The sequence below is a fragment of the Furipterus horrens genome, unplaced genomic scaffold (assembly GCF_987537825.1).
Source record: "Furipterus horrens unplaced genomic scaffold, mFurHor1.1.pri manual_scaffold_7, whole genome shotgun sequence".
NCBI classification, from domain to species: Eukaryota; Metazoa; Chordata; class Mammalia; order Chiroptera; family Furipteridae; genus Furipterus; species Furipterus horrens.
In genome coordinates, this window is record NW_028327177.1 from 73,701,757 (window position 1) to 73,725,760 (window position 24,004).

A 24,004-nucleotide genomic window follows, 5' to 3' on the forward strand; every position below is an offset into this window, starting at 1 on the left:
CTCTGTCTCTTGCCTCTTCGCAATTCATGTCTCTCTGCTGTGGACCTCTGACCAGCAGGGTCCAGGGACATGCCAAGGATATGAGGAAGTGCTCACAGATTGCAAGACTCCTGCAGAGAGGAGGGGACTAGGCTGGCCAGTTTCTACCGGAGAAAGTGCAGTGTGCCCCAGCCTGAGTAGGCTTCTCCTGATTTCTTTTGTGTATTGCGTCCAAGACAGTTCTGATTCATTGTGCCAGTCATTGCTTTCTATGATTTCTACTTTCATGTCACGGGAAACACTGTCACATGTGCATGCACGAGAAGGAGAACTCATGTAGCCACATTCTGTTCCTATAGATTGTATCAGATTAGGCTGTAGAACAGAGCTTCAAGTTTGTGCGCTGCACTCATGCTGCTTTCCCCCAAGGCTGAGGGGGTCCTTCACCAGAACACAAGCTGCTCTGCAACTTCACATTGACAGACCCGTTTCTGCACAGGGAATAGGCGCGCTCCCAGCGGTTCCCAAAATCCTTCGATGAGCATCCTGGCTCACCATTTCCTACGGCAAGGACTGAGCCTTTGAAGGACTGCTTTCCTGATGTGCGCCTCTTCTGGAATTCCAGCTTTCTGAAGGTAGAGTGAATATTGCTATCATGTAGCATTGCTGTGTACGTTTACGGTTACCGGTGAGGGTTCGGGAGTTCCTGTTCCTGCTGCCGCGTGCCTCTGCACTTGCAGTGCAGTGCTGACTGATACGGATGGGTGCCTGTCTGGTTGTGATTGCTTCCTCTCATGGTCTTGTCTGCCTGCCTATCAAATGTATCATTGCATCCAGGTGGTGATTTCCCGATTCCATGACTTTGGTCAGTCTAAAGGTCATCAGTGCTGTATTGCCTTGCCAGCTTGTCACAGATAACAGTTCCTCAGGCCATGGCTACCAATTTACCATGCTTTGGCCAATACGTTGTAAACTCTAGGAACTGTGGTTTATAAAGTCCAGGCAACCTGGTAATACAGTCCCTTTAGTTTCATGCATTTCTGTTGGGCACCACGTGACCTCGCTGTGACTGCCCGGTTGCCATCTTGTCTCCGAGGCACTGGGTATTGCTGAATAGGTTTCCTGGTTATATTCGCCGTGTCACCAATTAGCAGTTCTGTAGCTGCTAACATGACACTGGTTCTCAGGGAACCAGGTACTGGTCACCAAATACCCTGCTCCAGGTCACAAGATTACATTGCTTGTGGCACCTGGCAATCTGGAATTGGCCGCCAGGTCACCATGTCTTTGTTATTACATCTCTGGGCATCGGTTCAGAGATGGGCCGTTTCTAGTTTAAAGGTCACGTGTGACTTGTTCCCTGCTGATCTGCTGCTGGTTCATGACACACTGGTAATGCTTTCCAGCTACCACTACTTGCCTAGCAGGTCAAGGCTTTCGACTCACTGGTCACCATGACGTGGTTACCGCGCTCCTCCATTATGAGACCCCGGAATCCTTGCAGTGGTTGTTAGAGAACCTGGAACTACTTATCATGTATTCTGTTCCCCATGACATTGTATGCAGATTATGGTTAGCAGGCTACTTCATAAGCACTCTGAGGTTACTGTGTAATAGAAACTAGATCTACCTGTATTAGGTACTCGTGTTAGCTTTTGGTACTGATGTTTAGCCAATTACCTCTGGACTGGTCCTGGGATACCTGCTGCTGATTTTCTGGTTACTTGGTACTGTTCGGGTCAATAGTTGTTCTGTTTCTGCTTGCCAGGTATCGGTTCTCAGGTTGTCAGGTATCTGTTCCCAGTTAGTGTGGTACTGCAAGACTGGTTACAGTGACAAGATTTCCCCGTCACATTGATGTGTTGTTGCACTCGTTGATAGTGGGAACCTGGACTGCCAATTCCCTGTCTTGTGCCATGAGGCTAAGACACTGCCTGTCTCCGCTTCTCTGTCTCATACTTCCATTGTCTGACTCTCTTCCCTGTGTTTCGCGCATATCGCTGCCCTTTGTCACTACACAGTAAACAGCTGTTCCTGATTTCAAAAGACTTCGGTGGTGATGAAAGATGAGGGGACATGCCAGCAACAGCCTTCCTTTCATTCTGTTTCTTATCTTCACACTGAGGCAAAAAGAGCATTTAGGGCAAGCCCCATACTCAAACACCAGGCTCTCGGGTTACCAGGCAGCCACTTTTTCTACTGAGCCAAACCTGCGTGGCCTGCTGCTGCATGCATCATGGGAAATCTTCAGTGCTCATCAGGGCTGCTGCCCACTACTGCACACTGTCTGTCTCAGTGCTGCCGTCTGGTAGACAACTGTGGTAACTATAGGTAATTTCTTGTCAGCCTGTATCCTGGCTTTGGTCACCAGGAAGCCTGGTATTGCTAATAAGGTAACCACCACAGAACCAGCTGATTTCCTCCTGGATTCCCCGTTACCTGTTGAGTCTCACTGCACAGGCCATAAACTGCCATTTCCCTTTCTTGTGTCCCTACTCTCCTGCTTTCTGCTCCTACTGTCTACATTTGGTTCTCCCATCTTGCACATGTCACACCACTTATGAAACAGATGATGCACAGTACTCCAGATTTAATTAATTTTGGAGTGATGACATGTGTGGGTAAGGAACTCTGACAGGCCAGGGTTTTAGGGTCAGGGTTTAGGGTTTAGGGTCAGGGTCAGGGTCAGGGTCAGGGTTAGGGTTGGGGTTAGGGTTAGGGTTAGGGTTTAGGGTTAGGGTTAGGGTAAGAGTTAGAGTTAGGGTTAGGGTTAGGGTTAAGGTTTTAGGGTTAGGGTTTTAGGGTTAGGGTTAGGGTTTTATGGTTAGGGTTAGGGTTAGGGTTAGGATTAGGGTTTAGGGTTAGGGTTAGGGGTTAGGGTTACAGTTGGGTTAGGGTTATTGTTAGGGATTAGGGTTAGTGTTAGGGTTGTGGTTAGGGTTAGGGTTAGAATTAAATAAAGAAAAATAAAGTACACAACTTTAGAGTTATACTTTCAGAAACCTCAATCTCTACGTGTGTATTCTACAGAAATTCCACGGTTGGCCATGACACGCAGTGAAGAAAAACAATATCCCATCAGAGAGAAGTAAGCTCTGGCTCATTTGACAAGAGAAAATGAATGGGTTTGTACAGCGTGAACTGTTGTGTTGCTTCATTAAACTGACATTACTATCATATTGTTGATATAGAACACAGCGTTATGGTCATTAAATTGGATGGTCAAAAGGGATAGAAAGGAAACATCTGTGAAGTATGCCATCACAAAACTCATATTTCTAATCACTTTTCCCTATAGTTTACCACACTGCACATTAAAGTACGCTGAAAACAGGAGTTTCCGGGAAACTACAACTCTACTCTTTACACGCTAGGATTCCACAGTCAACCTTATGGCTCAATAGTGGAAAACAATATAGTGACATCTGCATGAGGGCTCTGACTCTTAGAATTATTAGAGAAGTGAATGAGTTTTTTACAGTGTTAATGGTATGCTGCTTTTTGAAACTTCACCTTCCTTGCTTATGTTTGAGAAAGAAAACAGCCATATGTTAATTTCAAAGAAAGGTTAAACAGAACAGAGAGAAACAATCTTTGTACATGAGGATCACACCAACCTCAGCATTAGTAATGAATTTCCTATGTATAGGATTAGATTATGCATTAAATACATAAATATATTAGGGTTAGGGTTAGGGTTAGGATTAGGGTTAGTATTAGGCTTAAGCTTAGGGTTAGATTTACAGTTAGGGTTAGGATTAGGGTTAGGGTGAGGGTAAGGGTTAGTCTTAGGGTTAGGGTTACGGTTAGGGTTAGGCTTAGGGTACAGCTTAGGTTTAAGGTTAGGGCTAGGGTTAAATAAATAACAATAAAAGAAAAATAAAGTACAAACCTTTAGAGGAATTCTTTCAGAAAACTCAATCTCTACGTGTGTACTCTACAGAAATTCCACGGTTCACCATGACACGCAGTGAATGAAAACAATATACCATCAGAGAGAAGTAAGCTCTGGCTCATTGGACAAGAGAAAATGAATGAGTTTGTACAGTGTGAACTGTCATTTTTCTTCATTAAACTGACATTACTATCATATCTTTGATATAGAACACAGCGCTATGGTCATTAAACTGGATTGTCAAAGGGGATCTAAAGGAACCCTCTGTGAAGTATGCCATCACAATACTCTCACATTTCTAATCACTTTTCCATATAGCTTCCCAAACTGCACATTAAAGTACGCTGAAAACAGGAGTTTCTGGGAAACTACAACTCTACTCTTTACACTCTAGGATTCCACAGTCAACCTTATGGCTCAATAGTGGAAAACAATATAGTGACATCTGCATGAGGGCTCTGACTCTTAGAATTATTAGAGAAGTGAATGAGTTTTTTACAGTGTTAGCTGTACTGTTGCTTTTGGAAACTTGATCTTCCTTGCTTATGTTTGAGAAAGAAAACAGCCATTTGTTGATTTCAGAGAAAGGTCAAAGAGAACAGAGAGAAACAGTCTCTATACATGAGGATCACACCAACCTCAGCATTAGTAACGAATTTCCTACATAAAGGATTAGATTAGGCATTAAATTACACAACTATATTAGGGTTAGGGTTAGAGTTAGTGTTAGGGTTAGGGTTAGGATTAGGGTTAGGCTTAGGGTTAGGGTTAGGGTTAGGCTTAGGGTTAGAGTTAGGGTTAGGCTTAGGGTTAGGGTTAGAGTTAGGTTTAGGCTTAGGGTTAGGGATAGGGTTAGGGGTAGGGATAGAATTAGGGTTAGGGTTAGATAAATAAAAATCAAAGAAAAATAAAGTATGCAACTTTAGAGGAATGCTTTCAGAAACCTCAATCTCTACGTGTGTATTCTACAGAAATTCCACGGTTCGCCATGACACGCAGTGAATTAAAACAATATACAGTCAGAGAGTAGTAAGCTCTGGCTCATTAGAAAAGAGTAAATGAACGGGTTTGTACAGCGTGAACTATCGTGTTGCTTCATTAAACTGATGTTGCTATCGTATCGTTGATGTAGAACACAGCGTTATGGTAATTAAACTGGATGGTCAAAAGGGATAGAAAGGAAATATCTGTGAAGTATGCCATCACAAAACTCATATTTCTAATCACTTTTCCCTATAGCTTACCAGACTGCACATTAAAGTACGCTGGAAACAGGAGTTTCCGGGAAACTACAACTCTACTCTTTACACTATAAGATTCCACAGTCAACCTTATAGCTCAATAGTGGAAAATAATATAGTGACATCTGCATGAGGGCTCTGACTCTTAGAATTATTAGAGAAGTGAATGAGTTTTTTACAGTGTTAGCTGTACTGTTGCTTTTGGAAACTTGATCTTCCTTGCTTATGTTTGAGATAGAAAACAGCCATTTGTTAATTTCAAAGAAAGGTTAAACAGAACAGAGAGAAACAATCTTTATACATGAGGATCACAACAACCTCAGCATTAGTAATGCATTTCCTATGTATAGGATTAGATTATGCATTAAATACACAAATATATTAGGGTTAGGGTTAGGATTAGGGTTAGTATTAGGCTTAAGCTTAGGGTTAGGTTTCGGGTTAGGGTTAGGGTTAGGTTTAGGATTAGGGTGAGGGTTAGGTTTAGGCTTAGGGTTAGGGTTAGGGTTAGGTTTAGGCCTAGGGTTAGGGTTACGGTTAGCGTTAGGCTTAGGGTACGGCTTAGGTTTAAGGTTAGGGTTAGGGTTAGTGGTAGGTGTAGGGTTAGGGTTAGGGTTAAATAAATAACAATAAAAGAAAAATAAAGTACACAACTATAGAGGAATTCTTTCAGAAAACTCAATCTCTACGTGTGTACTCTACAGGAATTCCACGGTTCACCATGACACGCAGTGAATGAATACAATATACTGTCAGAGAGAAGTAAGCTATGGCTCATTGGACAAGAGAAAATGAACTGGTTTGTACAGTGTGGACTGTCGTGTTGCTTCATGAAACTGGCATTACTATCGTATCGTTGATATAGAACACAGCGTTATGCTCATTTAACTGGATGGTCAAAAGGGACAGAAAGGAACCATCTGTAAAGAATGCCATCACAAAACTTTCACATTTCTAATCACTTTTACATGTAGCTTACCAGAATACACATTAAAGTACACTGCAAAAATGGAGTTTCTGGGAAAATACAACTCAACCTCTTTACACTCTTGGATTCCACAGTCAAACTTATGACTCAATACTGGAAAACAATATAGTGACATCTGAATGTAGGCTCTGGCTCTTAGAATTATTAGAGAAGTGAATGAGTTTTTTACAGTGTTAACTGTACTCCTGCTTTGGTCAACTTGATCTTCCTTGCTTATGTTTCAGAATGAAAACAGCCATTTGTTAATTTCAAAGAAATGTCAAACAGAGCAGAGAGAATCAATCTCTATACAGGAGGATCACACCAACATCAGCATTAGTAATGAATTTCCTATGTATAGGATTAGATTATCCATTAAAGTAGAAAACTATATTAGGGTTAGGGTTAGAGTTAGGGTTAGGTTTAGGGTTAGGGGAAGGGGAAGGGATAGAGTTAGGGGTAGGGTTAGGGGTAGAAGTAGGGGTAGGGGTCCGGGTTTGGGATAAAAAATAAATAAAAAATATAATAAAGTACACAACTATAGAGGAACATGTTCAGAAACTTCAATTTCTACATGTGTACTCTGCAGGAATTCCACGGTTCACCATGATATGCAGTGAATGGAAACAATGGAACGTCAGAGAAATGGAAGCCCTGGCTCATTGGACAAGAGATAATGAACGAGGTTGTACAGTGTGAACTGTCGTGTTGCTTCATGAAACTGACATTACTATCGTATCGTTGATATAGAACACATCTTTCTGCTCACTAAACTGGATGGTCAAAAGGGACAGAAAAGAACCATCTGTGAAGTATGCCATCACAAAACTCTCACATTTCTAATCACTTTTACATATAGCTTCCCAGACTACAAATTAAAGTACACTGCTAACAGGAGTTTCCGGGAAACTACAACTCTACCTCTTTACACTCTAGGATTCCACAGTCAACCTTATAACTCAATGGTGGAAAACAATATAGTGACATCTGTATGAGGGCTCTGACTCTTAGAATTATTAGAGAAGTGAATGAGTTTTTTACAGTGTTAACTGTACTGCTGCTTTGGGAAACTTGATCTTCCTTGCTTATGTTTGAGAAAGAAAACAGCCATTTGTTGATTTCAAAGAAAGGTCAAACAGTACAGAAACAGTCTATATACATGAGGATCACACCAACCTCAGCATTAGTAATGAATTTCCTACGTATAGGATTAGATTATTCATTAAAGTTCACAACTGTAGAGGAATACTTTCAGAAACCTCAATCTCTACGTGTGTACCCTACAGGAATTCCACGGTTCACCATGACATGCAGTGAATGAAAACAATATACAGTTAAAGAGAAGTAAGCTTGGCTCATTAGACAAGAAAAAATGAACATGTTTGTACAGTGTGAACTTTCGTGTTGCTTCATGAAACTGACATTACTATTGTATCATTGATATAGAACACAGCATTATGCTCATTAAACTGGATGGTCAAAAGGGACAGAAAGGAACCATCTGTGAAGTATGCCATCACAAAACTCTCACATTTCTAATCACTTTTACATATAGCTTCCCAGACTACACATTACAGTACACTGCAAACAGCTGTTTCCGGGAAACTACAACTCTGCCTCTTTATACTCTAGGATTCCACAGTCAACCTTATGACTCAATAGTAGAAAACAGTATAGTGACATCTGGATGAAGGCTCTGACTCTTAGAATTATTAGAGAAGTGAATGAATTTTTTACAGTGTTCACTGTGCTGTTGCTTTCGGAAATTTGATCTTCCTTGCTTATGTTAGAGAGAAAAAGCAGCCATTTGCTGATTTCAGAGAAAGATCAAAGAGAACAGAGAGAAACAGTCTTTAAACATGAGGATAACACCAACCTAAGGATTACTAATGAATTTTCTACGTATATGATGAGATTATGCATTAAAGTACACAACTGTATTAGGGTTAGGCTTAGGGTTAAGGTTAGGGTTAGGCTTAGTGTTAGGGTTAGGGTTAGGGTTAGGGTTCGGCTTAGTGTTAGGGTTAGGGTTAGGGTTACGATTACAGTTAGGGTTAAGGTTAGGCTTAGGCTTAAGTTTAGGGATAGGGTTAGGCTTAGGGTTAGGGTTAGGTTTAGGCTTAGGGTTAGGCTTAGGCTTAGGCTTAGGCTTAGTTTTATGGTTAGGGTTAAGGTTAGGATAAGGGTTAGGATTAGGGTTAGGGTTAAAAAACAAAAATAAAAAAATAATAAAGTACACAACTATAGAGGAATACTTTCAGAAACCTCAATCTCTATGTGTGTACTCTACAGGAATTCGACGGTTCACCATGACACGCAGTGAATGAAAACAATGTACCATCAGAGAGAAGGAAGCTCTGGCTCATTGGACAAGAGAAAATGAGCGTGTTTGTACAGTGTGAACTTTCGTGTTGCTTCATGAAACTGACATTACTATAGTATCATTGATATAGAACACAGTGTTATGCTCATTAAACTGGATGGTCAAAAGGGACAGAAAAGAACCATCTGTGAAATATGCCATCACAAAACTCTCACATTTCTAATGACTTTACATATAGCTTCCCACACTACACATTAAAGTACACTGCAAACAGGAGTTTCCGGGAAACAACAACTCTACCTCTTTACACTCTAGGATTTCACAGTCAACTTTATGACTCGATAGTGGAAAACAATATAGTGACATCTGAATGAAGGCTCTGGCTCTTGGAAATATTAGAGAAATTAATTAGTTTTTTACAGTGTTAATGGTATGCTGCTTTTTGAAACTTCACCTTCCTTGCTTATGTTTGAGAAATAAAACAGCCTTTTGTGGATTTCAAAGAAAGGTCGAACAGAACAGAGAGAAATAATCTCTATATATGAGGATCACACCAACCTCATCATTAGTAACGAATTTCCTACGTATAGGTTTAGATTATGCATTAAAGTACACAACTATATTAGGGTTAGGCTTAGGATTAGGGTTAGGCTTAGACTTAGGCTTAGGGTTAAGGTCAGGCTTAGGGCTAGGGTTAGTGTTTGGGTTAGGGTTAAGGTTAGGGTTGAGCTTATTCTTAGGGTTAGTGTTATGGTTAGGTTTAGGGTTAGGTTTAGGCTTAGGGTTAGGCTTATGGGTAGGGTTAGGGTTCGGTTTATGCTTAGAGTTAGGCATGTGGTTTGGGTTAGGTTTAGTGTTAGGGTTAGGCTTATGGTTATGGTTATGTGTAGGGTTAGGGTTAGGTTAAGTTTAGGGTTAGGGTTAGAATTAAGCTTAGGGTTAGGCTTCGGGTTATGGATAGAGTTAGGGTTAGGGGTCGGATTAGGTTTTGGGGTAAGATTAGGGGTAGGGTTAGGTTTAGGGATAGTGAACATGGTAGGTTTAGGTCTAGGGTTAAAAAAAATAAAAATAAAAAATAAAGTACATAATTGTAGAGGAATACTTTCAGAAACCTCAATCTCTACGTGTGTACTCTACAGGAATTCCACGGTTCACCATGACACGCACTGAATGGAAACAATGTACCGTCAGAGAGAAGGAAGCTCTGGTTCATTGGACTAGAGATAATGAACGAGTTTGTACAGTGTGAACTGTCGTGTTCCTTCATGAAACTGGCATTACCATCGTATCCTTGATATAGAACACAGAGTTATGCTCATTAAACTGGATGGTCAAAAGGACAGAAAGGAACCATCTGTGAAGTATGCCATCACACAACTCTCACATTCCTAGCCACTTTTTCATATATATTCTCAGACTACACATTAAAGTACACTGGAAACAGGAGTTTCAAAAAAACTACAATCTCTACCTCTTTACACTCTTGGTAGGATTCCATAGTCAAATTTATGATGCAATAATGGAAAATTATAGAGAGACAGCTGTATGAAGGCTCTGGCTCTTGGAATTATGAGAGAAGTGAATGAGTTTTTTACAGTGTTAACTCTACTGCTGCATTTGGAAACTTGACCTTCCTTGCTTATGTTTGAGAAAGAAAACAGCCTTTTCTTGATTTCAGGGAAAGGTGAAACAGAACAGAGAGAAACAGTCTCTATACATGAGTATCACAGCAACCTCAGCATTAGTAACAAATTTCCTATGTATAGGATTAAATTATTCGTTAAACTACACAGGAAAGAGGAACATTTTCAGAAACTTCAATTTCTACATGTGTACTCTTCAGGAATTCCACAATTCACCATGACATGCAGTGAATGAAAACAATGTACCGTCAGAGAGAAGGAAGTTCTTGCTAACTGGACAAAAGAAAAGAACGAGTTTCTACAGTGTGAACTGTCATGTTGCTTCATGAAACTGACATTACTATCGTATCGTTGATATAGAACACAGCGTTATGCTCATTACACTGGATGGTCAAAAGGGACAGAAAGGAACTATCTGTGAAGTATGCCATCACACAACTCTCATATTCCTAACCACTTTTCCTTATGTTTTCTCAGACTACACATTAAAGTACACTGGAAAAAGGGTTTTCCAAAAAACTACAAGCTCTACCTCTTTACACTCTTGGTAGGATTCCACAGTCAACTTTATGACGCAATCATGGAAAGCCATAGAGTGACAGCTGTATGAAGGCTCTGGCTCTTGGAATTATTAGAAAAGTGAATGAGTTTTTTACAGTGTTAATGGTACTGCTGCTTTGGGAAAGTTGATCTTCCTTGCTTATGTTTGAGAAAGAAAACATCCATTTGTTGATTTCCAAGAAAGGTCAAACAGAACAGAGAATAACAGTCTCTATACATGAGGATCACACCAACCTCATCATTAGTAGCGAATTTCCTACGTATAGGATTAGATTATGCCTTAAAGTACACAACTATATTAGGGTTTGGCTTAGGGTTACTGTTAGGGTTAGGGTTAGTGTTAGGCTTAGGCTTAGGGTTAGGGTTAGGGTTATGGTTATGGTTCGGCTTAGTGTTAAGGTTAGGTTTAGGGTTAGGGTTAGGCTTAGGCTTAGGGTTAGGGTTAGCGTTAGGCTTAGGGTTACGATTAGGGTTAGGATTAGGCTTAGTGTTAGGGTTAGAGTTAGGATTAGGGTTAGGGGTAGGGGTAGGCATAAAGTTAGGGGTGGGGTTAGGTGTAGGGGTCGGGGTAGGGGAAGGGTTAGGATAGGGTTAGGGTTAAAAAAATTAAAATAATAAAAAATAAAATACACAACTATCGAAGAATACTTTCAGAAACCTCAATCTCTATGTGCATATTCTATAGGAATTCCATGGTTCACCATGACACGCACTGAATGGAAAGAATGTACCATCAGAGAGAAGGAAGCTCTGGATCATTGGACTAGAGATAATGAACGAGTTTGTACAGTGTGAACTGTCATGTTCCTTCATGAAACTGACATTACTATCGTATCCTTGATATAGAAAACAGCGTTATGCTCATTAAACTGGATGGTCAAAAGGGACAGAAAGGAACCATCTGTGAAGTATGCCATCACACAACTCTCACATTCCTAGCCACTTTTTCATATATATTCTCAGACTACACATTAAAGTACACTGGAAACAGGAGTTTCAAAAAAACTACAATCTCTACCTCTTTACACTCTTGGTAGGATTCCGCAGTCAAATTTATGACCCAATAGTGGAAAATTATAGAGTGAGAGCTGTATGAAGGCTCTGGCTCTTGGAATTATTAGAGAAGTGAATGAGTTTTTTACAGTGTTAACTGTACTGCTGCTTTGGGAAACTTAATCTTCTTTGTTTATGTTTGAGAAAGAAAACAGCCATTTGTTGATTTCAAAGAAAGGTGAAACAGAACAGAGAGAAACAGTCTCTATACATGAGTATCACACCAACCTCAGCATTAGTAACGAATTTCCTACGTATAGGATTAGATTATGCATTAAAGTACACAAGTATATTAGGGTTAGGGTTAGAGTAATGGTTAGGCCTAGGGTTAGGGTTACGGTTGGGGTTAGGCTTAGGGTTAGGCTTCGGATTAGGGTTAGGGTTAGGGTTAGGCTTAGCGTTAGGGTTAGCGTTAGGCTTAGAGTTAGGTTTAGGGTTTGGGTTAGGGTTAGGCTTAGGCTTAGAGTTAGAGTTAGGGTTAGGGTTAGGCTTAGGGTTAGAGTTAGGGTTAGGGTTAGGCTTAGGGTTAGGGTTATGTTTAGGGTTAGGGTTAGGCTTAGGCTTAGTGTTTGTGTTAGGATTAGGGTTAGTCAGGGTTAGGCTTAGGGTTACGGTTAGGGTTAGGGTTAGGCTTAGGGTTAGACTGAGGTTTAAGGTTAGCTTTAGGGTTAGGTTTCGGGTTAGGGGTAGGGGTAGGTTTAGTGGTAGTGTTAGGTGTAGGGGTCAGTTTAGGTGTAGGGTTAGAGTTAGGGTTAAATAAATAAAAAATAAAGTACACAACTATAGAGGAACACTTTCAGTAACTTCAAACTCTACGTGTGTACTCTACAGGAATTCCACGGTTCACCATGACACGCACCAAATGGAAATAATGTATTGTCAGAGAGAAGGAAGCTCTGGCTTATTGGACAAGAGAAAATTAACGGGTTTGTACAGTGCGAACTGTCGTGTTGCTTCAAGAAACTGACATTATTATCCTATCGTTGATGTAGAACACAGTGTTATGCTCATTGAACTGGATGGTCAAAAAGGACAGAAAGGAACCATCTGTGAAGTATGTCATCACACAACTTTTACATTTCTCATCACTTTTCCATATTGCTTCCCTGACTACATTTTAAAGTACACTGGAAAGAGGAGTTTCTGGTAAACTACAACTCTACTTCTTTACACCCTAGGATTCCACAGTCAGCCTTATGATGCAAGAGTGGAAAACCATATAGTGATAACTGGATGAAGGCTCTAGCTTTTGGAATTATTTGAGAAGCTGAATGAGTTTTTGACCATGTTTACTATACTGTTGCTTTGGGAAACTTGACCTTCCTTGTTTATGTTGGAGAAAGAAAACAGACAATTGTTCATTTAAAAGAAAAGTCGAAGATAACAGAAAGGAACAGTGTCTATATATTAGGATCATAACGACCGCAGCATTCCTAACAAATTTCCTATGTATATGATTATATTATGCATTTAACTACACAGGAAAGAGGAACATTCTCAGAAACATCAATTTCTATGTGCGTACTCTGCAGGATCCACGGTTCACCGTGATATGCAGTGAATGAAAACCATGTACTGTCCCCAAGAGGGAAGCTCTGGCTCTTGAAATTTGAGAAAGTGAACGCGTTTCCACAGCGATGACTGTAATGTTGCTTCAGGAAAGTTGAAATCACCTGGTACTCATTGACATAAAACACAATGTCTTGTTCGTTAACTTTCTGGAAAGAAGAATTAGAAGGGCACAATCTGTATCAAACAAGATCACATCGACCTCCCCATTGCTCACTAACTTCCTACGTATATGATTAGATTATGCATTAAAGTACACAACTACAAGAGAATATTTTCCAAAACCTCAATCTCTACCTGTGTACTCTGTAGAAAATTCACGGTTCACCGTGGCACTCAGTGAATGAAAACAATGGACTGTCAGAGAGAGGGAAGCTCTGGCTCTTTGGCCAAGAGAAAATGAACAGTTTTGTACACTGTGAACTGTCGTGTTGCTTCATAAAATTGACATTACTATCGTATCGTTGATATAGAACACAGCGTTATGCTCATTAAACTGGATGGTCAAAAAAGACAGAAAGGAACTATCTGTAAAGTATGCCACCACACAACTCCACATTTCTATTCATTTTTACATATAACTTCTCAGACTACACATTAAAGTACACTGGAAACAGGAGTTTGAGGGAAACTACAACTCTACCTTTTTACACTCTAGGTTTCCACAGTCATCCTTATGATGCAATAGTTGAGAACAATATAGTGACTTCTGAATGTAGGCTCTAGCTTTTGGAATTATTCGAGAAGGTGAATGAGTTTCTTACAGTGTTAACTGTACTGTTGCTTTGGGAAACTTTACCTTCCTTGTTTATGTTTGAAAAAGAAAACAGCCAAGCATTCATTTAAAATAAAGGTCGAAGAGAATATAAAGAAACAATGTGTATATATGAGGATCACACCAACCTCAGCATTCCAAATGAATTTCCTATATATAAAATTAGATTATGCATTAAACTACAGAGAAGAGAGGAACATTTTCAGAAACACCAATTTCTACGTGTGTACTCTGCAGGAATTTCACTATTCACTGTGACACGCAGTGAATGAAAACAATGTACTGTCAGTGAGAGGGAAACTCTGGCTCTTGGAATTCGAGACAGTTAACGCGTTTCCACAGTGCTGACTGTAGTGTTGCTTCAGGCAACTTGAAATCACCTCTTCCTGGGAGGGAAAGATGGTGGCGGAGTAGGGACAGTGTTCTCAGCTTGCTCCTGTTAAGGAGAAACTCCAGGAATGAATGCGGAGAAGAGTGACTGACACCTCCACAAAAGATCTAAAGACAAGGTGGGCAGAGTGACTCTCAATCAACTAACGAGAGAAAAAGATCCACCAAAGAGTAGTTGAAATACAACCAGACAGACTAAAGAAATAACATCAAGGACAACACAGACGGAGATCCAAGAGTGCGAAGGAGTAAGTGGAGGCTACACTAACCTCCTCCCAGGACCAGCCAGTGCTGACTCAGCCCCACTACAGCAGACAGACCATTCACCTCCAAGTGGCATCAGACTAAGGGGAAATAAAAGCCCTGCCTACAGGAATCAAGCTGCCACACCCACGGTCCTTAAGCCTGACGGCTAATCACAGATTGAGTAGATTAACAACTAAAGAAGACAGGCAAAGGCAGTAGATCACTGGAAGTCTCCAATAGGCTGTCTACGGCCAGTCTGGTACATGATCTGATGATACCAGAGGCAGATCCAGGAAGAGCAGATCATTCTAACAAGCACCAACAAACAATAGGAATCACAAAAATGGGGAGACAGAGAAACAACCCCCCATCAAAAGGAAAGGTAGAATCCCCAGAGAGAGTCCTAAATGAAATAGAGGGGAGCAAAATATCAGATACGGAATTCAAAACATGGATTATGGAGAAGCTGAATGAGCTCAGCAGAAACCACAAACAACTCCAGGGAAACTACAAGGAACTCCAGAAAAACTACAAGGAACTTACAGAGAATTACATGGGTATGAAAAAGGACATAGAAGCTATCAATAAGAGCAAGGAGGAAATGAAGAATACGATCTCTGAATTGAAGAACACAGTAGAAGGAATTAAAAGCAGGCTAGAGGAAGCAGAAGATTGGATCCATGAGCTGGAGGACAACGTACACAAAAACTCCCAGATAATGCAACAAAATGAAAAAAGACTGAAGAGGTTCTAAGACAGCTGAAGGACAACATGAAATGTAATAATATCCGCATCATTAGGAATTCCAGAAGGAGAAGAAGAAGAGCAAGAAGTAGAAAACCTCTTTGAAAAACTAATGACAGAAAACTTACCTCACATGAGGAAAGAAAGAGTCACACAAGTCCAGGAAGCACAGAGGGTCCCAATGAAGATGAACCCCAACAGACCCACCTCAAGACACATCATAATTAAAATGCCAACATTCAAAGACAGAGAGAATCCTAAAAGCAGCAAGAGAGGAACAACTAATAACATGCAAGGGAGCTCCAATAAGGCTATCATCAGATTTCTCAGCAGAAACATTACAAGCCAGAAGGGAATGGCAAAAAATATTCCAAGCAATGAAAACCACAGGCCTACAACCTAGAATACTATACCCAGCAAAGCTCTCATTCAAAATGGAGGGTGAAATAAGGAGCTTCCAAGACAAAAGAAGGCTAAAAGAATACATCTCCACCAAACCAGCAATGCAAGAGATGCTAAAGGGTCTGCTTTAAGAAGATAAAGAAACAGAGAGAGACAGAGAAGAACATGAGTAAAAGGGGAAAAATGACAATGAATAAGTACTTATCGGTAATAAACATAAATGTAAATGGATTAAACGCTCCAATGAAAAGACATAGGGTAGCTGAATTAATTAGAAAGAATGATCCACATATATGCTGTCTACAAGAGACTAACCTTAGAACAAAAGATCTACACAGACGGAAAGGAAAGGGATGGAAAAAAGTATTTCAAGCAAATGGACATAAAAAAAAAAAAGCCGGGGTAGCAATACTTATATCAGACAAAACAGATTTCACAGTAAAGTCCATAAAAAGAGACAAAGAAGGGCATTTCATAATACTTAAGGGAAAAATCCATCAAGAAGATATAACCCTTATAAATATATATGCACCCAACTTAGGAGCACCCAAATATATAAGGAATATTTTGATAGACTCCAAGAAAGATATAGACAGCAACACACTCATAGTAGGAGACTTTAACACCCCACTGTCGACAATGGACAGATCTTCGAAGCAAAGAAACACCAAAGATATTGAGGCACTGAACAACACTCTAGATCAAATGGACTTAGTAGATATATATAGAAGTTTTCACCCCAAAGAAGCAAAATATACATACTTCTCAAGTGCACATGGAACATTTTCAAAGATAGACCACATGGTAGGACACAAAACAAGCCTTAACAAATTCAAGGAAATTGAAATTATATCAAGCATCTTCTCAGATCACAATGGCTTAAAATTGGAAATCAACCTCAAGGAAAAAACTCAAAAACATTCAAACTAATGGAGAATGAATAACATGCTATTAAATAAGGAATAGGTTAACAATGACATCAAGGAAGAAATCAAAAAGTTTCTGGAAACTAATGATAATGAACACACAACAACCCAAAACCTATGGGATATAGCAAAAGCAGTCCTAAGAGGAAAGCTCATAGCAATACAGGCCTACCTAAAAAAGCAAGAAGAATGTCTAATAAAAAATTTAACCCTACAGCTACAAGAACTAGGGGAAGAACTACAAGCAAAGCCCAGATCAAGTAGAAGGAAGGAAATCATCCAGATCAGAGCACAATTAAATGACATAGAGACTAAATTAAAAATTCAAAATATCAACAAAAGTAGGAGCTGATTTTTTAAAAAGCTAAACAAAATTGACAAGCCTTTAACCAGGCTCATCAAGAAAAAAAGAGAGGGGACCCAAATAAATCAAATCAGAAACGAAAGAGGAGAAATCACAACTGGTACAACAGAAATACAAAGGATTGTAAGAAATTATTACGAACAACTGTATGGCAAGAAATTTGACAACCTAGAGGAAATGGACAAATTCCTGGAAACCTATAGTCTTCCCAAACTGAATCAAGAAGAAGCAGAAAGTCTGAATAGACCAATAACAGCTAGTGAAATTGAAGCAGTAATCAAAAAACTCCCAGCACACAAAAGCCCTGGACCGGATGGCTCCAGGAGTGAATTCTACAAAACATTTAGGAAAGAACTAACTCCTATCCTCCTCAGACTATTCCAAAAGACACAAGAAGAGGGAAGACTCCTAAACTCGTTCTATGAAACCAGTATGACCCTAATTCCAAAACCAGGTCAAGACACAACAAAGAAAGAAAACTACAGGCCAGTATCGCTGATGAACATAGATGCTGAAATCCTCAACAAAATATTGGCAAACCAGATCAAGCAACACATTAGAGAGATCATACACCACAATCAAATGGGATTCATCCCAGGGATGCAAGGATGGTTTAATATTCGCAAATCAATAAATGTAATACACCACATAAACAAAATGAAAGATAAAAACCACATGATCATATCAATAGATGCAGAAAAAGCATTTGATAAAGTACAACACCCATTTCTGATAAAAACTCTCAGCAAAATGGAAATAGAGGGAGCATACCTCAACATAATAAAGGCCATATATGAGAAACCTGAAGCCAACATCATACTCAATGGGCAAAAACTGAGAGCATTCCCCCTGACATCAGTAACAAGACAAGGATGTCCGCTCTCTCCACTCCTATTCAACATAGTCTTGGAAGTTCTAGCCACAGGAATCAGACAAGAAAAAGAAATAAAAGGTATCCAAATTGGAAATGAGGAAGTAAAACTGTCATTATTTGCAGATGACATGGTAGTGTACATAGAACACCCTATAGACTCCACAAAAAAACTACTCAACCTAATAAGTGAATTCGGCAAAATAGCAAGATACAAAGTCAATATTAAGAAATCAAAGGCATTTTTCTACAGCAACAATAAAAACTCAGAGATAGAAATTGAAAGAAAAATCCCATTTTCCATAGCAACAAGAAAAATAAAATACCTAGGAATAAACTTAACCAAGGAGGTAAAAGACCTGTACTCAGAAAACTACATAACACTAAAGAAAGAAATTAAAGAAGATACAAATAAATGGAAGCATATACCATGCTCATGGATGGGAAGAATCAACATCATTAAAATGTCCATAGTACCCAAAGCAATTTATAGATTCAATGCAATCCCTATTAAAATACCAGCAACATATTTCACAGACCTAGAACAAATACTTCAAAAATTTATATGGAACCAAAAAAGAGCCCGAATAGCCACAGCAATTTTTTATTTTATTTTATTTTTTGGTTTTTCAATTACAGTTGTCCCATTTTTCCCCCATTGCTCCACCCCTCCCAGCCCATCCTTTCTCCCACAATCATATCCCTCCCCGTTGTCCATGTTCATGAGTCATTCATACACGTTCCTTGACTAGACCCTTCCCTTACTTATCCCCCTTCTCTCCCTCCCCCCTCCCCCCTACTGACTACTATTCTAGTCTTTGCCTATTTAGTTCGTTTGTTTGTGTTGCTCTTTAGTTTCCTGTATTAGGTGATATCATATGGCATTTTGCTTTCTTTGCCTGGCTTATTTCACTAAGCATAATTCTCTCTAGTTCCATCCATGTTGTCACAAATGGTAGGAGTTCCTTCTTTCTTTCTGCTACATAGTATTCCATTGTGTAGATGTACCACTGTTTTTTGATCCACTCATCAACAGATGGGCACACTTAGGCTGTTTCCAGTACTTAGCTATTGTAAACAGGGCTGCTATGAACATAAGGGTGCATTGGTTTTTTTGAGTTAGGGTTTTAGGATTTTTCGGGTATAATCCTAGCAGTGGAATCTCTGGTTCAGAAGGCAGTTCCACTTTTAGTTTTTTTGAGCTAATTCCATACTGTTTTCCATAGTGGCTGCACCAGTCTGCATTCCCACCAACAGTGCAGTAGGGTTCCCGTTTCTCCAAATCCTTGCCAGCATTTGTTGTTTATTGATTTGTTGATGAGGGCCATTCTGACAGGTGTAAAGTGGTATCTCATTGTGGTTTTTACTTGCATCCCTCTGATGGCCAATGATGTTGAGCATTTTTTCATGTGCCTATGGACCTTCTGTATGTCCTCTTCGGAGAAGTGTTTGTTCAGGTCCTTTGCCCATTTTTTAATTGGGTTATTTGTTTTCTTGCTGTTGAGTCGTATAAGCTCTTTATATATTTTGGAGATCAGTCCCCTGTCTGTGATGTCATTGGCAAATATGTTTTCCCATATGGTTGGTTTTCTTTTCATCTTGCTGATGTTTTCTTTTGCTGAGCAGAAACTTTTGAGTTTGATGTAGTCCCATTTGTTTATTTTTTCCTTTATTTCTCTTGCCTTAGGAGATGTATCCATGAAGATATTGTTACATGGGATATCTGAAATTTTCTTGCCTATGTTTTTCTCTAGGACTTTTATGGTGTCACGGCTTACATTTAAGTCTTTAATCCATCTTGAGTTTATTCTCGTGTGTGGTGTAAATTGGTGGTCTAGTTTCATTTTTTTGTGAGTCCCCGTCCAGTTCTCCCAGCACCATTTGTTAAAGAGGCTCTTCTCACTCCATTTTATGTTCCTTCCTCTTTTATCAAAGATTAGTTGACCATAGAGGCCTGGGTTTATTTCTGGGCTTTCAATTCTGTTCCACTGATCTATATGTCTGTTCTTATGCCAGTACCAGACTGTTTTGATCACAGTGGCTTTGTAGTATTGTTTGATGTCTGGTATCGTGATTCCTCCTGCTGTGTTCTTCTGTTTCAAGATTGCTTTTGCTATTCGGGGTCTTTTTTGATTCCATATGAATTTTTGGAGGATTTGTTCTAGGTCAGTGAAATGTGTCATTGGTTTTTTAATAGGGATTGCATTGAAGTTGTAAATTGCTTTGGGTAGTATGGCCATTTTGATGATGTTGATTCTTCCCATCCAAGAACATGGTATTTGCTTCCATTTATTTGTATCTTCCTTAATTTCTTTCTTCAATGTTGCATAATTTTCAGTGTACAGGTCTTTTATCTTTTTGGGAAGTTTATTCCTAGGTACTTTATTTTTCTTGTTGCTATAGGAAATGGTATTTTCTTTTCTGCCTCTGTCTCTGATTTTTATTGTTGGTGTACACAAATGCCTTAGATTCCTGTATATTTATTTTGTACCCTGCTATTTTGCCAAATTCACTTATTATATCAAGTAGTTTTTTAGTGGATTTTATAGGGTTTTCTAGGTATACTATCATGTCGTCTGCAAATAGTGATAGTTTTGCTTCTTCTTTCCCAATTTGGATGCCTTTTATTTCTTTGTCTTGTCTGATTGCTGTGGCTAGGACTTCCAACACTCTGTTGAATAGAAGTGGGGAGAGTGGACAGCCTTGTCTAGTTCCTGATTTCAGGGGAATGCTTTCAGTTTTTGTCCATTGAGTGTGATGTTGACTTCAGGCTTCTCATATATAGCCTTAATTATGTTAAGATATGCTCGATCTATTCCCATTTTGCTGAGTGTTTTCATCAGAAATGGGTGTTGTACTTTATCAAATGCTTTTTCTGCATTTATAGATATGATCATGTAATTTTTGTCTTTCATTTTGTTTAGGCGATATATTATATTTATTGATTTGGGAATATTAAAGCATCTTTGCATGACTGGGATGAATCCCACTTCATCATGGTGTATGATCTTTTCGATGTACTGCTGGATCCTGTTTGCCAAAATTTTATTGAGGATTTTAGCATCTATGTTCATCAGTGATATTGGCCTGTAGTTTTCTTTCTTTGCTGTGTCTTGACCTGGTTTGGGATTAGATAATACTGGCTGCATAAAAAGAGTTTGGGATTTTTCCCTCTTCTTGGATTTTTTGGAATAGTTTGAGGAAGGTAGGTGTTAGTTCTTCCCTAAATGTTTTGTAAAATTCACCTGTGAAGCCATCCGGTCCAGGGCTTTTGTGTGCAGGGAGATTTTGGATTACTGTTTCAATTTCCTTCTTTGTTATTGGTCTGTTGAGGCTTTCTACTTCTTCTTGATTCAGTTTTGGAAGGTTATATGTTTCTAGAAATCTGTCCATTTCTACTAGGTTGTCAAATTTCTTGCCATATAGTTGTTTGTAGTAATTTCTTATAATTGTATTTCTGAGGTATCAGTCTTGATTTCTCCTCTTTCATTTCTGATTTTGTTTATTTGGGTCTTCTCTCTTTTTTTCTTGATGAGCCTGGCTAGAGGCTTGTCAATTTTGTTTATTTTTTTCAAAGAACCAGCTCCTAGTTTTGTTGATTTTTTGGATTGCTCGTTTAGTTTCTATGTCATTTAATTCTGCTTTGATCTTGATGATTTCCTTTCTTCTTTTTGCCCTAGGCTTTGTTTATTGTTGTTGTTCTCATTCTTGTAGCTTTGTGGTTAGGTTTTTTATTTGAGATTCTTCTAGTCTTTTCAGATATGCCTGTATTGCTATGAACTTCCCTCTTAGGACTGCTTTTGCTGTGTCCCATAGGTTTTGGGCTGTTGTGTGTTCATTGTCATTAGTTTCTAGAAACTTCTTGATTTCCTCTTTGATGTCATTGTTAACCCATTCATTATTTAATAGCGTGTTATTCATTCTCCATGAGTTTGGGTGTCTTTGATTTTTTCTCTGAGGTTGATTTTTAGTTTCAAGGCATTGTGGTCTGAAAAGATGCTTGATATGATTTCAATTTTCTTGAATTTGTTGAGGCTTGTTTTGTGTCCCATCATGTGGTCTATCTTTGAAAATGTCCTATGTGCCTTTGAAAAGAATGTATATTTTGCTTCTTTGGGGTGAAAAGTTCTGTATATATCAGTTAAGTCCATATGGTTTAGTGTGTTGTTCAATGCCTGTATATCTTTGATGTTTCTTTGCTTTGATGATCTGTCTATTGTTGATAATGGAGTGTTGAAGTCCCCTACTATGAGTGTGTTGTTGTTAATATCATTCTTGTGGTCTTCTAGTATTTGCTTTATGTATTTGGGTGCTCCTATGTTGGGTGCATGTATGTTTATCAGTGTTATATCTTCTTGATTATCAATCACTGCTACTCCAAACTGAAGCCTACGGCCGCTCATGGAGCCGATATGCACCCAGTTATTGGTCCTGAGGTCATATCTTTCGATTGTAGTGGTACCTTTCATAGCATCCATGCCTCCCACAGCATAAAGTGCCCCCACGGTTGATTTTCTGGGCCTCGTTCGAGGGCTTTGCATCATAGGCCTTCTCTCGGGTAAGAGATGGTACTTCATCGCTTCTATCAGGAGCTTCTGACATTCAAGGTCCCCAGTAAACATGGAGCTATTTTCAAGATCTGCCAGTAGCTGTGGTGGAAGTAGCGGCAGCCGGATGTACGACAGCAACATGGCCAGGTCCTGCTGCCTCGCGGGCAGGTCGTGCCCCACCCACTGCATCAGGGCGTGGAAAATGGTCTCTTCATCCGGCACGTTGATGTCATCACTGCACAGGAGCTTGGCCACTTCACTCGCTGGGAGCAGGAGGAATTCTTGGTTCTTTATTACCTCGATGAAGTGTTCCATTGTGTACTTGTGCGCCACACTCAGAAGGTTGGCACAGCCCTGCGCATCTCCGAACGACCGGATCCCTAAGCAGTTTGAAGGGCGGAGCTGCTTTATGAGAAAATTGGAGCAGACTTCAATGACTCGATTCAGCTGCAGGAGACAAGCTGCAGCCAGCAAATTTTCAATAGTATCTTCTCTCAGTAGAAGGACACCTGTGTAAGCATACTGCACTAGGGCATTTAGTGCGATAGGATCAACTCCCTCCATCTTGACCTCTTCTTGCTTGGCTTCAAGCACCTCATTAGTAAACATTGCAGCAAAATAATCAGACACTGCACTGAGAACCAACCGATGGGCTGGGATGCGGAGGTGTCCAGCGATGAGGAGCACATCACACAGTTGTTTGTCCTTCAGGTAGCTCTGCATTTTACGGAGAGCATCATCCGCGTGGTTTGCAGCATGGAACTGCTCCTCACGTACACTGGCATTCATTTCTTTGAGATGTTGCATGTATGATCTGTCCAGACGAGCAACACATCTTCTTAACTTCTTCAGTTGGGCTTCCATTTCCTTTCTGGAACTTCTGGTTATTGCTGCTTTTGTGGTAGTTGTATTCCTTCTTAGTTGTGGAGGGAGACGGAGCGTGTCAGCCTAGGCCTCTGTCTTGGCCGGAAGTCTCCTGTGGCGTCGCTGGGTGTCCCCCGAGATGCTGCTGCTGTGTGCGCTCTGGGAGACAAGCTCTTCGTGGTCGGAGGGTATGACGGACAGAATTATTTGAACACCGTTGAGTCATATGATGCACAGAGAGATGAATGGAAACAGTTCCTATTAACATTGGAAGAGCCGGTGCCTGTGTTGTGGTGGTGAAGCTACCATAAAGCTCTCTCGTCACAGAGGAGGAAACTGGAAACTTTTAAGAAATAGAGTAGGAAGAAGAGAGGAGGAAAAATATGTTCTTTCCTTCAATTTGTAATCAAACATAAAATTCTTGTGTCATTTTAATATGTAGTTATGATTGCTCTCATCTGTGAAGCCAAAACAAGTTTTAAGTGTGAGTTACATATAGGTGTTAAGTGTATGTTTTTATAGCTGGTAGTATACATGGAAATCTACTCCTTTAAGTTTAACCTCATTACTTCAAAATATTCTAAAGGAAATTACTAGTGGACAAGGTATGAAAGGTTATAAAAGCATTGTTAATTTTTAAG

At 39.7% G+C, this 24,004-nt stretch overlaps 1 pseudogene; it reads right to left on the reverse strand.

The window, feature by feature from the left end:
- Positions 1-388: 388 nt before the first annotated feature.
- Positions 389-23,297, reverse strand: LOC150004638 (kelch-like protein 4 pseudogene; annotated as a pseudogene).
- Between the last annotated feature and the right edge of the window lie 707 nt (positions 23,298-24,004).